The 13,955-nt window shown below is 38.8% G+C and overlaps 1 non-coding gene and 1 pseudogene across 1 annotated transcript; one reads left to right on the top strand and one right to left on the bottom strand.

Annotated features, from left to right (window-relative positions):
• LOC129476731 (septin-7-like) overlaps positions 1–13,955 on the bottom strand; it is a 172,681-nt pseudogene that overhangs the window by 7,516 nt on the left and 151,210 nt on the right.
• TRNAT-AGU (transfer RNA threonine (anticodon AGU)) lies at positions 13,751–13,827 on the top strand. The gene has a single exon. It is a non-coding gene; the product is annotated as a tRNA-Thr (tRNA).

Genomic DNA, 13,955 nt, shown 5'->3' with positions numbered 1-13,955 from the left:
GAATGTATATTCTGTGGATTTGTGGTGGAGAGTTCTGTAGATGTCTATTAGGTCCACTTGGTGCAGAGCTGAGTTCAATTCTTGGATATCCTTGTTAACTTTCTGTCTCGATCTGTCTAATGTTGACAGTGGGGTGTTAAAGTGTCCCATTATTATTGTGTGGGAGTCTAAGTCTCTTTGTATGACTCTAAGGACTTGCTTTATGAATCTGGGTGCTCCTGTGTTGTGTGAATATATATTTAGGATAGTTAGCTCTTCTTGTTGAATTGAGCCCTCTACCATTACATAATGGCCTTCTTTGTCTCTTTTGATCTTTGTTGGTTTAAAGTCTGTTTTATCAGAGACTAGGATTGCAACCCCTGCCTTTTTTTGTTTTCCATTTCCTTGGTAGATCTTCCTCCATCCCTTTATTTTGAGCCTATGTGTGTCTCTGCACATGAGATGGGTTTCCTGAATACAGCACACTGATATATGTTGACTCTTCATCCAATTTGCCAGTCTGTGTCTTTTAATTGGAGCATTTAGCCCATTTACATTTAAAGTTAATATTGTTATGTGTGAATTTGATCCCATCATTATGATGTTAGCTGGTTATTTTCCTCATTAGTTGCTGCAGTTTCTTCCTAGCCTTGATAGTCTTTACAATTTGGCATGTTTCTGCAGTGGCTGGTACAAGTTGTTCCTTTCCATGTTTAGTGCTTCCTTCAGAAGCTCTTGTAGGGCAGGCCTGGTGGTGACAAAATCTCTCAGCATTTCCTTGTCTGTAAAGTATTTTTATTTCTCCTTCACTTATGAAGCTTAGTTTGGCTGGATAGGAAATTCTGAGTTGAAAATTCTTTTCTTCAAGAATGTTGAATATTGGCCCCCACTCTCTTCTGGCTTGTAGAGTTTCTGCCGAGATATCAGCTGTTAGTCTTATGGGCTTCCCTTTGTGGGTAACCCGATCTTTCTCTCTGGCTGCCCTTAACAGTTTTTCCTTCATTTCGACTTTGGTGAATCTGACAATTATGTGTCTTGGAGTTGCTTTCTTCGAGGAGTATCTTTGTGGTGTTCTCTGTATTTCCTGAATTTGAATGCTGGCCTGCCTTGCTAGATTAGGGAAGTTCTCCTGGATAATATCCTGCAGAGTGTTTTCCAACTTAATTCCATTCTCCCCGTCACTTTCAGGTACACCAATTAGACGTAGATTTGGTCTTTTCACATAGTCTTATATTTCTTGGAGGCTTTGTTCATTTCTTTTTATTCTTTTTTCTCTAAACTTCTCTTCTAGCTTCATTTCATTCATTTGATCTTCCATCACTGATACCCTTTCTTACAGTTGATCTCATCAGCTACTGAAGCTTGTGCATTCGTCACATAGTTCTTGTGCCATGGTTTTCAGCTCCATCAGGTACTTTAAGGACTTCTCTGCACTGTTTATTCTAGTTAGCCATTCGTCTAATTTTTTTTCAAGGTTTTTAACTTCTTTGCCACTGGTTCAAACTTCCTCCTTTAGCTTGGAATAGTTTGATCTTCTGAAACCTCCTTCTCTCAACTCGTCAAAGTCATTCTGCATCCAGCTATGTTCCTTTACTAGTGAGGAGCTGTGTTCCTTTGGAGGAGGAGAGGCACTCTGATTTTTAGAGTTTCCAGTTTTTCTGCTCTGTTTTTTCCCCATCTTTGTGGTTTTATCTACCTTTGTTCTTTGATGATGGTGACGTACAGATGGGTTTTTGGTCTGGGTGTCCTTTCTGTTTGTTACTTTTCCTTCTAACAGTCAGGACCCTCAGCTGCAAGTCTGTTGGAGTTTGCTGAAAGTCTGCTCCAGACCCTGTTTGCCTGGGTATCAGCAGCAGTGGCTGCAGAACAGCAGATATTGGTGAACCGCAAATGCTGCTGCCTGATCATTCCTCTGGAAGTTTTGTCTCTGAGGAGCACCCGGCAGTGTGAGGTGTCAGTCCAACCCTACTGGGGGGTGCCTCCCAGTTAGGCTAATCAGGCGTAAGGGATCCATTTGAGGTGGTTGTCTGCTCCTTCTCAGATCTCCAGCTGCATGCTGGGAGAACCACTACTCTCTTCAAAGCTGTCAGACAGGGACATTTAAGTCTACAGAGGTTACTGCTGCCTTTTGTTTGTCTGTGCCCTGCCCCAAGAGGTGGAGCCTACAGAGGCAGGCAGACCTCCATGAGCTGTGGTGGGCTCCACCCAGTTCTAGCTTCCTGGCTGCTTTGTTTACCTATTCAAGCCTTGGCAATGGTGGGCGCCCACCCCCCAGCCTGGATGCCACCTGGCAGTTTGATCTTAGACTGTTGTGCTACCAATGAGTGAGGCTCAGTGGGCATAGGACCCTCTGAGCCAGGTGCGGGATATAATCTCCTGGTGTGCCATTTGTTAAGCCCGTTGGAAAAGGGCAGTATTAGGGTGAGAGTGACCCAACTTTCCAGGTGCTGTCTGTCACTCCTTTCTTTGACTAGGAATGGGAAATCCCTGACCCCTTGCGTTTCCTGGGTGAGGAGATGCCTTGTCCTGATTCGGCTCATGTATGATGTGCTGCACTCACTGTCCTGCACCCACTGTCTGGCACTCCCAAGTAAGATGAACCCAGTACCTCAGTTGGAAATGGAGAAATCACCCATCTTCTGTGTCACTCATGCTGGGAGCTGTAGACTGGAGTTGCTCCTATTCGTCTCTCTTGTCCTACTGCCCAGTAGCATCTTGATGATCTTGGCCCTCAGTAGGCCAAGGCTGATGTGTAAGTTTATGTCATCATTTTTAATAAAAAACAGTTTTAAGTGAAACAAGAGCTTTTAAAATAGAAAAAAGCTTACAGAATAAAGATTATAAAGATAATATTTTTGTACATCTGTTCAATATATTTGTGTTTTAAGCTAAGTGTTACTACAAAAGAATCAAAAGAATTTTTTAAATTTATTATAAAAGTTATAGCAAAATAAGATTAAAGACAAATTTAAAAATCAATTTAGTATAGCCTAAGTGTACATGGTTCATAAAGTCCACAGTAGCATACAGTAATGTCCTAGGCCTTCACATTCACTCACCACTCACTCACTGACTCATACAGAGTGACTTCCAGTCTTGCAAGCTCCATTCATACCAAGTGTCATATACAGATATATCATTTTTAATCTTTTATACTGTATTTTTTAATTTTATTATTATACTTTAGGTTTTAGGGTACGTGTGCACAATGTGCAGGTTTGTTACCTATGTATCCATGTGCCATGTTGGTTTACTGCACTCATTAACTCGTCATTTAGCATTAGGTATATCTCTTAATGCTGTCCATGCCCCCTGCCCCCACCCCATAACTGTCCCTGGTGTGTGACATTCCCCTTCCTGTGTCCATGAGTTCTCATTGTTCAATTCCCACCTATGAGTCAGAACATGCCGTGTTTGGTTTTTTGTCCTTGTGATGGTTTACTAAGAATGATGGTTTCCAGTTTCATCCATGTCCCTACAAAGGACATGAACTCATTTTTTTATGGCTGCATAGTATTCCATGGTGTATATGTGTCACATTTCTTAATCCAGTCTATTGTTGTTGGACATTTGGGTTGGTTCCAAGTCTTTGCTACTGTGAATAGTGCCGCAATAAACATACATGTGCATGTGTCTTTATAGCAGCATGATTTATAGTCCTTTGGGTATATACACAGTAATGGGATGGCTGGGTCAAATGGTATTTCTAGTTCTAGATCCCTGAGGAATCGCCACACTGACTTCCACAATGGTTCAACTAGTTTACAGTCCCACCAACAGTGTCAAAGTATTCCTATTTCTCCACATCCTCTCCAGCACTGTTGTTTCCTGACTTTTTAATGATGGCTATTCTAACTGCTGTGAGATGGTATCTCATTGTGGTTTTGATTTGCATTTCTCTGATGGCCAGTGATGATGAGCATTTTTTCATGTGTTTTTTGGCTGCATAAATGTCTTCTTTTGAGAAGTGTCTGTTCATGTCCTTCGCCCACTTTTTGATGGGGTTGTTTTTTTTTTTCTTGTAAATTTGTTTGAGTTCATTGTAAATTCTGGATGTTAGCCCTTTGTCAGATGAGTAGGTTGCAAAAATTTTCTTCCATTCTGTAGGTTGCCTGTTCACTCTGATGGTAGTTTCTTTTGCTGTGCAGAAGCTCTTTAGTTTAATTAGATCCCATTTGTCAATTTTGGCTTTTGTTGCCATTGCTTTTGGTGTTTTTGACATGAAGTCCTTGCCCATGCCTATGTTCTGAATGGTATTGCCTAGGTTTTCTTCTAGGGTTTTTATGGTTTTAGGTCTAACATGTAAGTCTTTAATCCATCTTGAGTTAATTTTTTATAAGGTGTAAGGAAGGGATCTAGTTTCAGATTTCTACATATGGCTAGCCAGTTTTCCCAGCACCATTTATTAAATAAGGAATCCTTTCCCCATTGCTTGTTTTTGTCAGGTTTGTCAAAGATCAGATAGTTGTAGATATGCGGCATTATTTCTGAGGGCTCTGTTCTGTTCCATTGATCTATGTCTCTGTTGTGGTACCAGTACCATGTGTTTGGTTACTGTAGCCTTGTAGTATAGTTTGAAGTCAGGTAGCGTGATGCCTCCACCTTTGTTCTTTTGGCTTAGGATTGTCTTGGCGATGTGGGCTCTTTTTTGGTTCCATATGAACTTTAAAGTAGTTTTTTTCCAATTCTGTGAAGAAAGTCATTGGTAGCTTGATGGGGATGGCATTGAATGTATAAATTACCTGGGGCAGTATGGCCATTTTCACGATATTGATTCTTCCAACCCATGAGCATGGAATGTTCTTCCATTTGTTTGTATCCTCTTTTATTTCATTGAGCAGTGGTTTGTAGTTCTCCTTGAAGAGATCCTTCACATTACTATATTTTTACTGCACTTTTTCTATGTTTAGATACACTAATACTTAATATCGTGTTACAACTGTCTATAACATTCAGTACAGTAACATGCTGTATAGGTTTATAGCCTACAAGCAATAGCTAGACCACATAACCTAGGTGTGTAGAAGGCTCTACCATCTAGGTTTGTGTAGGTACACTCTATGTTGTTTGCAGAATGATGAAATAGCCCACTGACACATTTCTCAGGATGCATCCCCATTGTTAAGTGACATATGATGTAATTATGATCTTCAATGATGACAAATTTTTTAAAAGTAGGGCACAGACATGGTTACCAGCTTCCTCACACATTTCTTTTTTTGAACCCAACATAAAAACACCACAGCTTGAGATATAAGCTCAATAAGGCAAAGCTACACACTTTGTAGTCACTTACACCACTCTAACAACCAAAAGAAACTGAAACTCCAGCTAATTTACTCCCTGGTATAGGAATAGAGAAGGTAACCAAGAATAAATTCATCTAAATATTCCTTTTGTTAAGGCCTGTCCTTTGTCTCCACGTAATCTGTAAGTGAAAACTCTATCAAAATGGATCATTAAAAATGGCTTCTACTCTTACCAAAAGATAACAATATAAACTTATGCTGTTTTGCATAGAGAAGTTTATCCAAATTTTCTACTGAGTAGCCAGGAGAAATTTAATGACAATGAAACAATATGATTATTGACTACAGAAAGAATAGCTTTTCTGGAGAAAATATATACACTTAGTGAGCTGCCCTTTATTCTTGTTGTTATCAATTATAAATCACAGCTGCCAGTTTTCTGCTTCCGTAGTTATCATAGTGGACATTATTAGTAACATCTTTCAAGTCCTGCATGTGTGTTCTGTCATAAATAAACAGTAAGAGTTTGCTTCTATTAATAGCTAGGGGGAAAAAAGCTAAAAAAGCGTTAATATAAATTCAAAATATTACCAAAATAAAAATTTCAGATTTAAAATGAACAAAAAACTATTGTTAAGGAAGGTGGCATTCATCTGGTTTCATTTACACTCAAAGTAGACCAATAAATAGAAAGCTAATTTAGATTCCATAGAGATTTTAAGACCCATAAATCTCCCAAAGCAGTTACTGAAGGATGACCTTTCTGTGAAAGAGTATTCATCTTTATATTATCTATTTAAATACTAGACAAGAAAGTGTAGATCAGCTACTACTAAAGCTCATAAAATCTAAAAGAAACTTCCTTTTAGCAATATTACTAAGGTAATATATGAGTTTTTATGAATACATAGTAATACATTTCAGATCACATATCAAGTTGTTTTCAAACTAGAGAATTTTAGAGTAAATTTCTGTTTCTTCAAACTGTCTAGGTGAATGTGGTATTTTGGTTAAACACATTTTTGCTTACAGCATTTCTATCATACATAAAATCAATACATATGAGATAAATCTACAATACATACGGGATGATGTCATCATTATTTAATAATTCAAGACACTGAAGATACCCTTAGCTGCTCTATGGATATCCTTTACCAGTGTAGTCTTCTTGGATATACATGGTGTGGCAATACTTTGTATTGTCAATCCTTCCTCTTGTCATCATCTATTCTATCTCAAACTTCCTATATCTACCATCATTCATCTTCACCACTTTACTAAAACTCCGTTCTGGGAGACAAACATAAAGGTGTATTGTTGGTTGGGTGCGATGGGTCACTCCTGTAATCCCAACATTTTGGGAGGCTGAAGCAGGCGGATTGCCTGAGCTCAGGAGTTCAAGACCAGCCTGACCAATATGGTGGAACCTCACTTCTACTAAAAATACAAAAATCAGCTGGGTGTGGTGGCGAGCACCTTTAATCCCAGCTACTTGGGAGGCTGAGGCAGGAGAATCACTTGAACCCAGGAGGTGGAGGTTGCAGTGAACCAAGATTGCACATAGCACTCCATCCTAGGTAAAAGTGTGAGACTCTGTCTTAAGAAAAAAGTGTATTGTTGTACTGTTTTTATCATTCCTTACATCCAGAAAACCTTTACTGTTACTTCACAATCCAGCTTCTTGAATCTCCCCCTTTATGAATAAAATGTGATATTCAATTATTCTGATTCATATCGTACTGACATTTCCATGCAATTCTCTGATAGTTCACTCTCATTAGCCCTAAGTCTGGGTTTTCCAAAAATCTCATCTCCCAGACTCTGTCCCTTGATGAATTCATGTTCTCTTACAGCCACAACAGTTACTTCTAAAGCTCTACCACCCCACTTCAGGCACGTCAGGCAGCTCCCTACTCCTGGCATATCTGGTGATTGACAGTGAACTGTTCATGCTAACTTGTCAATCTCTCATCAAAGAGTTCAACTGCTTTGGAAACCTTTTTCCCAGCCTTGACATCAAAGCATTCCACCCATGAACATTTTCTCCTTGGTTAATTTTTGGTACAATTATATCGTTTATTTTTGGTACAAGTATATTTCACAGGTGACTTCATACCTCTTCAACTAAAAGCTCCCATTTGCAAGGAACATGTCATTACCTTTTCTGTCCCAATACAGACAACAGATAACAGGAATTTTTTAAAAATTGGTAACTCAAGATTGAAGCTGAGATATGATAAACCCTTTTTGGAATAAATTACTGTTACCAGTTTCTTTAAGTGGAGAATAGTAAGAACAAACACCTATGCCAATATAAAAAAAAAGTTTATGTAATTTTGTTGTTGTGGTAAGTCAGGGACCCTGACTGGGGTAACTATGGGTCACACGGAATTTCCTGTGGTTTCTAAAACCCATCTTGATATACAAGAAGATAATCTGTGCTAATATCTTGTTCTAAAAAAAGTGCTACATAACATTTTATTTTGTATTTGTATTTTTAATTTTAAGTTGACAAGTAAAATTACGTTTTTATCATGTACAACGTGCTATTTTGAGATATATATCTCAAATGATAAAAACGTAATTTTACTTGTCAATTTAAAATTTAAAATACAAATAAAAAGTAAAATGTTACTTGCACACATATGCATTGTGGAGTGGCTAAATCAAGCTAATTACCATATGCATTACCTCACAGAGTCATCATTTTTGCGGTGACAACGTTTTAAAATCTCATCATTTTTCAATTCATTGTATTGTTTTTACCTATAGTCATCATGTTGTACAATAGATTTATTGAACTTCTTCTGATTGTAATTTTGTATTCTTTTACCAACATCTTCCCAATGCTTCCTCCACCCTACCAAATTTACTTGTTGACATTTTTGTTATTCACTTACTCTCTCTAGCCACTCTGAGCAATCATTGCTATGTTGGCTACAGCCTGTACTTCACAAAAATTTAATGGGAAAAATTAAATTTCTGAGAGCAGGAAAATCACCTTAACTTGAAGAGGATCTCCTTAGATACTTAATCACACTTCAACCTCATCTTTCATGCACCTCAGACTAGCATCAGGAATTAGTTCAAGAGGGTTTGTTCTTGGATTTGGGGGAAAGTTTAATATTAATATTAGGATGGTGGAGTTTTTTTTGGTTTTGGGTTTTTTTGTTTGTTTCTTTTTTTGTTTTTGTTTGTTTGTTTGATGGAGTTTCTCTCTTTTTACCCAGGCTGGAGTGCAATGACATGATCTCGGCTCACTGCAACCTCCACCTCCCGGGTTCAAATGATTCTCCTGCCTCAGCCTCCTGAGTAGCTGGGACCACAGGCGCATGCCACTACACCCCACTAAATTTTTGTATTTTTAGTACAGACGGGGTTTCACTGTGTTAGCTGGGATGGTCTCAATCTCCTGACCTCGTGATCTGCGCACCTCGGCCTCCCAAAGTGCTGGGATTACAGCCATGAGCTGCCCCACTCAGCAAGACTGGGGCATTTTTAAAAAGTCAGCCAGCTCGAGTACTTTGGAAAAAGCAGCGTCCTGTGGGATGAAGAACCCAGTAATGAAAAGCAAGACTTTGTTACACAATGTGTGGAGCTCAAAGCCCTGTGAACTGCACTGGTCACAGATCCATGAGGCTGGCCCTGATGACAGGTATAGAAGAGATCATCCCCAATAAAGAAGCGAGCCGTTTTCTTGTTTCTTTACCTTCTCCTAAAAGATAGAAAAGTAGATGTTCAACAATGCCAGTTTTGAACTGAGGAGGCAGTTCAAAAGGAGGCAGTTTGAATCCTGAAGTGAAAGAAGCGAGAGTGCAGAAAAACTCCTTTGTCTTCTACCTGTGCTGAGCTCAGACTCTGGGTATTGTTGAGAGAGCACCACCTTCTGAAAAGTCTGCAAAAAAAGAAATGGAGTGGAAGCTCTAAGCATTTATGGAGACTTCAGAGGAGGGCACAGACACACCATCACATGAACAGGGGGCACAGACACACCCTCTGCACTGAGTTAGGACAATGACCTTATGTTTGTGGGATATTTCTACATTTTCCCTCCCAGTAGTCTAAATTCATAGTCCTAACAATAACTTTGATGAATCAACATAAATTTGATCACACAGGATGGGCACGGTGGCTCACGCCTGTAATCCCATCACTTTGGGGGTCTGAGGCAGGCAGATCACAATGTCAGGGGATCGAGACCATCCTGGCTAATACAGTGAAACCAGTCTCTACTAAAAATGCAAAAAATTAACCAGGCGTGGTGGCAGGCACCTGTAGTCCCAGCTACTTGGGAGACTGTGGCAGGAGAATGGCGTGAACCCGGGAGGCAGAGCTTGCAGTGAGCTGAGATAGTGCCACTGCACTCCAGCCTGGGCAACAGAGGGAGACTCCACCTAAACAAAAGAAAACAAAACAAAAAAGATAAATTTGATCACGAAATCCAGTTTATGAGCGAAAATAGTTTTTGTGTTTCACTTAAACCAGGAGAAAATATTATAGAGGGAGACTTGAGTGCAAAAAAAAGCAAGAAGTTTGAAGGAAAGATAAAGGCTACTCTATCTGTTGAATAAAATGTCTAGGAGGCCATTGATTTGGACTAGGTTCCTCCACTGTCTAACAGACCAAGCTAATATGCAGTTGAAATACAGTAGCTGAGCGTTAATTGCTGGAGGCTCTGTAACCAATTAACCAATTAAGCTGTAACCAATGAGGTTATCTCCACTGTACTTCTGTTTCCCATAAATGCTGTTAGACCATGTTATTGGTTGATGTTCTCTGAACCTGCTCTGCTTTGCAGGGTTGCCTGATTCTTCAATCATTTTTGTTTTGTTTTGCTATGTTTCATTTTGTTGTTCTTTGCTCAAATAAGCCCAGTTAAAATTTAAACGTGTCTAAGGATATTTCCATGAAACATGAGAAAAAGACACAGAAAAGATGATTGGTCTGGTTTGTGTTAATTAAGTGCTTGTTGCAAATAATTCGCCACCTTTTAAAAGAAACCAAGTGGTCACACAAAGTGAGAGGCCACTGTAAATGTTTGAATAAAGGAGTTTATTTAATCTGCATCTCTCCTACCCCACAAATTTTGACAACTTTGAGTCACAAAAAATCACCAGTTGTTCTGTGGACTAAATCACACGAGCTCTAGAACACAAGCTCCATCCAAAGTAAGTGGGAATTGCCTTTTCCATGCAAAAAGTGCCACACAAAGCCATTCCATGCCACCAGCTTTATGGAGCACCAAAGTTACATTTTCCACAAAAAACACCCCCTCCACTTTCCCAGAAAGACCATGCACCCCTAATGTCTGGTGATTCCACCAAGGCATGTTATAGGAGCATGTTCCTGAAATCTACAGCATAAATGAATTGTATTAAAGACTTTTACCCTCTCTAGTAGAGACGTTAGTTGCTGCTTACAGGTCCTTTTGGAGTGAATGCTGTTGTCATTCCCTTGAGACTCAAACCTGTCAAGTATACCAGGCTCTGGCCCTCTCTCTTCTGTTCCTATCATCTCCTGTTGTCATTTCCTTCTTCTTCCCTGCAGATTCGATCTCTGGATCTTCTCCACCCCAAATGCTGTCATTATCATCAATGACCTACGCAGGATATTTGTGCTTTATTTTTAATATGTATTTTTATGTGTATATATATTTAAATTTGCTTATATATCTCTATATAAAATGGCTTATATACACCTATTATTATAGATTATAATAATGTATGTATATAAATAATATAAACAATATATTGTATGTTTTATATACATATTTATGTAACTGTGGGAGTGGCATCCCTTTACCTTTGCCATATTCTATTGGTTAGAAGTAAGTCACAAGTCCCATTCACACTCAAGGGGAGAGTATTACACAAATACTTGAACACTAGGAGACAGAAATTATTGGAGATCAACCTAGGGACTCTTTGTCAAAGTAAGCTTGTGCAAAGTTAATTGTGTTTTCCAGGCTTTTAAATATACTCCTACTGTAGTCTGAATGTTTGTGACTGCCCCCTTCACTGAAAATTCATATGTTGAAACCTAATCACCAATGTCATTAGGTTAGGATTTAGGGCCTTTGGAAGGTGATTAGGTGATAAAGGTGGAATTTTCATAAATGGGATTAGTGCTTTCATAAAATAAGCCTGAGAGAGGCCTTTTTCTGTAAATGGCCAAGTAGTAAATATTTCAGGATTTACAAGTCAAATGGCCAAATCAAGGATATTATGTAGGTACTTATATAACAAGGGAGAAAAAAAGTCCACTCATATTTATAGATGAAATTCAAAATACAATACTAATTGAGTATAATTATTGATAATGAGAAGTAATAAATCATCATTATAATACCAATAATTATTATTACAGACAGGGGCTCAAAGTTAGTGTTTCCTATCATCAAAGTCATTTGCTAATGCTCATCTGTTAATGACTTGTAATGCAATTTTATTTATTTCATCTTTGAAAATATCTTTCCATAAAGATAGGAGATGCCAAATGGCTAATATTAATCTGTGAGTATATGATTTGGGGCATATTCATTCATGGAAGACATTCATGTATTCCAGTAGGTTCATCTCTTCATGTTTGCTTTTAGCATGTCATTATATTGCGAATTAGTCACTTTAAAGTGAGGCTTAGTTTGAAGCTCCTCAATTACATAGTTAAGTAGATTTTGAAATATGAAAATTGCTTTTGCCCTTGCATTAAGTTTTTAACACACTGCTGGTACTGTAGTTCAAGTTCAGAAAATGTATCTGCTGAAAATTTCTGTGGGATTGGAGAATTGCTTCTTTTAACTTTTGACAGCACAGGCAGTGCACAGGGCAGCTTAATATTGCTACGATTCTAGCAGTGTTAGCTGTCATCAAAATGACTTTACTACAGTACAAGTTTTATATATAAACATTGTTTTGCCTTGTAATTTTGGGCTGCATTTGTTAAAAAGCATTATCCCATCTGAAACAGAAGCTAACTTCCAAAGCCATTCAGTGTTTGATCATAGTAATTGAGGGCAGTTCTTCCCCTTCAAAAAAAATTTCCATCTCAGCCCAGAGTTAAAAAAAAAACACACACACAACTTGTCAGTGTTATGTCATTAAACTGCTGTGTGATCCCTCTTGTCAGGACCTTCAGCTTCTAATTTCTGTCAAAAATTTGTAAAAGTGATGATGGTTGGTCCACCAGAGCAAATTAAGTCCACTGTTGAGGTTACTGTCCAATAACACCTGATACCATCAAATATTTTCCACGAATTATCTGTTGATGAATAATATAATAAATAACAACAGGCTTACATTCATCACAAGTTTTTAAACTTGTTCAGCTAAGTCTTTTTCTTTCCTTCTCATAATTTCACCATCACTAGTTGTAACATATCTTAGCAGATTTAGCTTCAGGTTGTAATGAATTTTTGTTTTTTCAACTTCTTAGAAAATACTCTACTTCTAGGCCAGGCATGGTGGCTCATGCGTATAATCCCAGTACTTTGGGGGGCCGAGGCAGGCAGATCACCTGAAGTCAGGAGTTTGAGACCAGCCTGGCCAACATAGTAAAACCCCCATCTCTACTAAAAACACAAAAATTAGCTGGATGTGGTGGTGAATGGCAGTAATCCCAGCTACCAGGGAGGCTGAGGCAGGAGAATTGCTTGAACCTGGGAGGCGGAAGTTGCAGTGAGCCAGGATTGTGCCACTGTACTCCAGCCTGTGCAAGACTCTGTCTCAAAAAAAAAAAAAAAGAAAAGACTGGTGACAGAGACTCGAATCTTCATTCCTTACATTAATAGTTTGAATGTTTATCAACTGAGCTGCATGAATCAATCTAACTGGGGCACACACATATATTCCACTAACTCATTTGGTAGGTGCTGTCCTCATCTGTGAATCTCCTTTGAATTCTCCTCTTGGCAGAGAAAGTTCCATTTTAAAGGGACAAGATAATCGTTAAAGCTCCAAAATGCTTTGTTTTCCTCCCTCCTGTCTTCCTTGTCTTCCATCTCTTTATGAGTCTAGATCAAGAGCTGTAATGTTCCCTAGAAAAAGTCACTGAAGGTATTAGCTCCTTCTTCACTCATTTTCCTTCCTTTTCAAACTTGTGTAAATCATAGGAACTGCTTGAGCTCATTTCCAGGGGTTGACTTTTAAAGTGGAAGAACTTGTGGCACTTTCCTCTGTCGCAGATGCGCAATCTAAACATTAAGTCAAATGCCTTAGAAAGCCTAAAATGAGCATGAAATAAAAATATTTACTCATAGTCCCTTCTCCTTTGATCTTGCTTGAATTTTTCCCTTGACTTGAGTTCCCATGAGGCAACGAGTCTCCAAGCCAAATACTGTGAGGTTATGAAGAGCAAGAGAAAAAGCTGTTATTCACTGTCTGAGTGGCTGTGAGTGGAATCAATGGCCAAATAAAAATCCAAGAAATGAACAACTCTTTTTTCTTTAATTAAAAGGAAAATCTAAATTCTACCACAAATACCAAAGTATGCTCTGATAGAAGGAAATCAAGGACAGTTTTCATGGACTCTGTGGCTTAGTTGGTTAAAGTGCCTGTCTAGTAAACAGGTTGATCCTGGGTTCAAATCCCAGCGTGGGCCTTGACTGGCAACGTGGGCAGGACTTCCTCCCCACTCTCTTAAAACTTGAGATTTTCTGCCGTTCCTTTCTACCATCGGGGATCCTCCGCCCCAATTTTGGATGTAGTAGGTGGCATCCAAAGGCTTTGG

Source organism: Symphalangus syndactylus, chromosome Y, assembly GCF_028878055.3.
Source record: "Symphalangus syndactylus isolate Jambi chromosome Y, NHGRI_mSymSyn1-v2.1_pri, whole genome shotgun sequence".
Classification (NCBI taxonomy): Eukaryota; Metazoa; Chordata; class Mammalia; order Primates; family Hylobatidae; genus Symphalangus; species Symphalangus syndactylus.
This window is presented reverse-complemented; position numbering and strand designations above follow the sequence as displayed.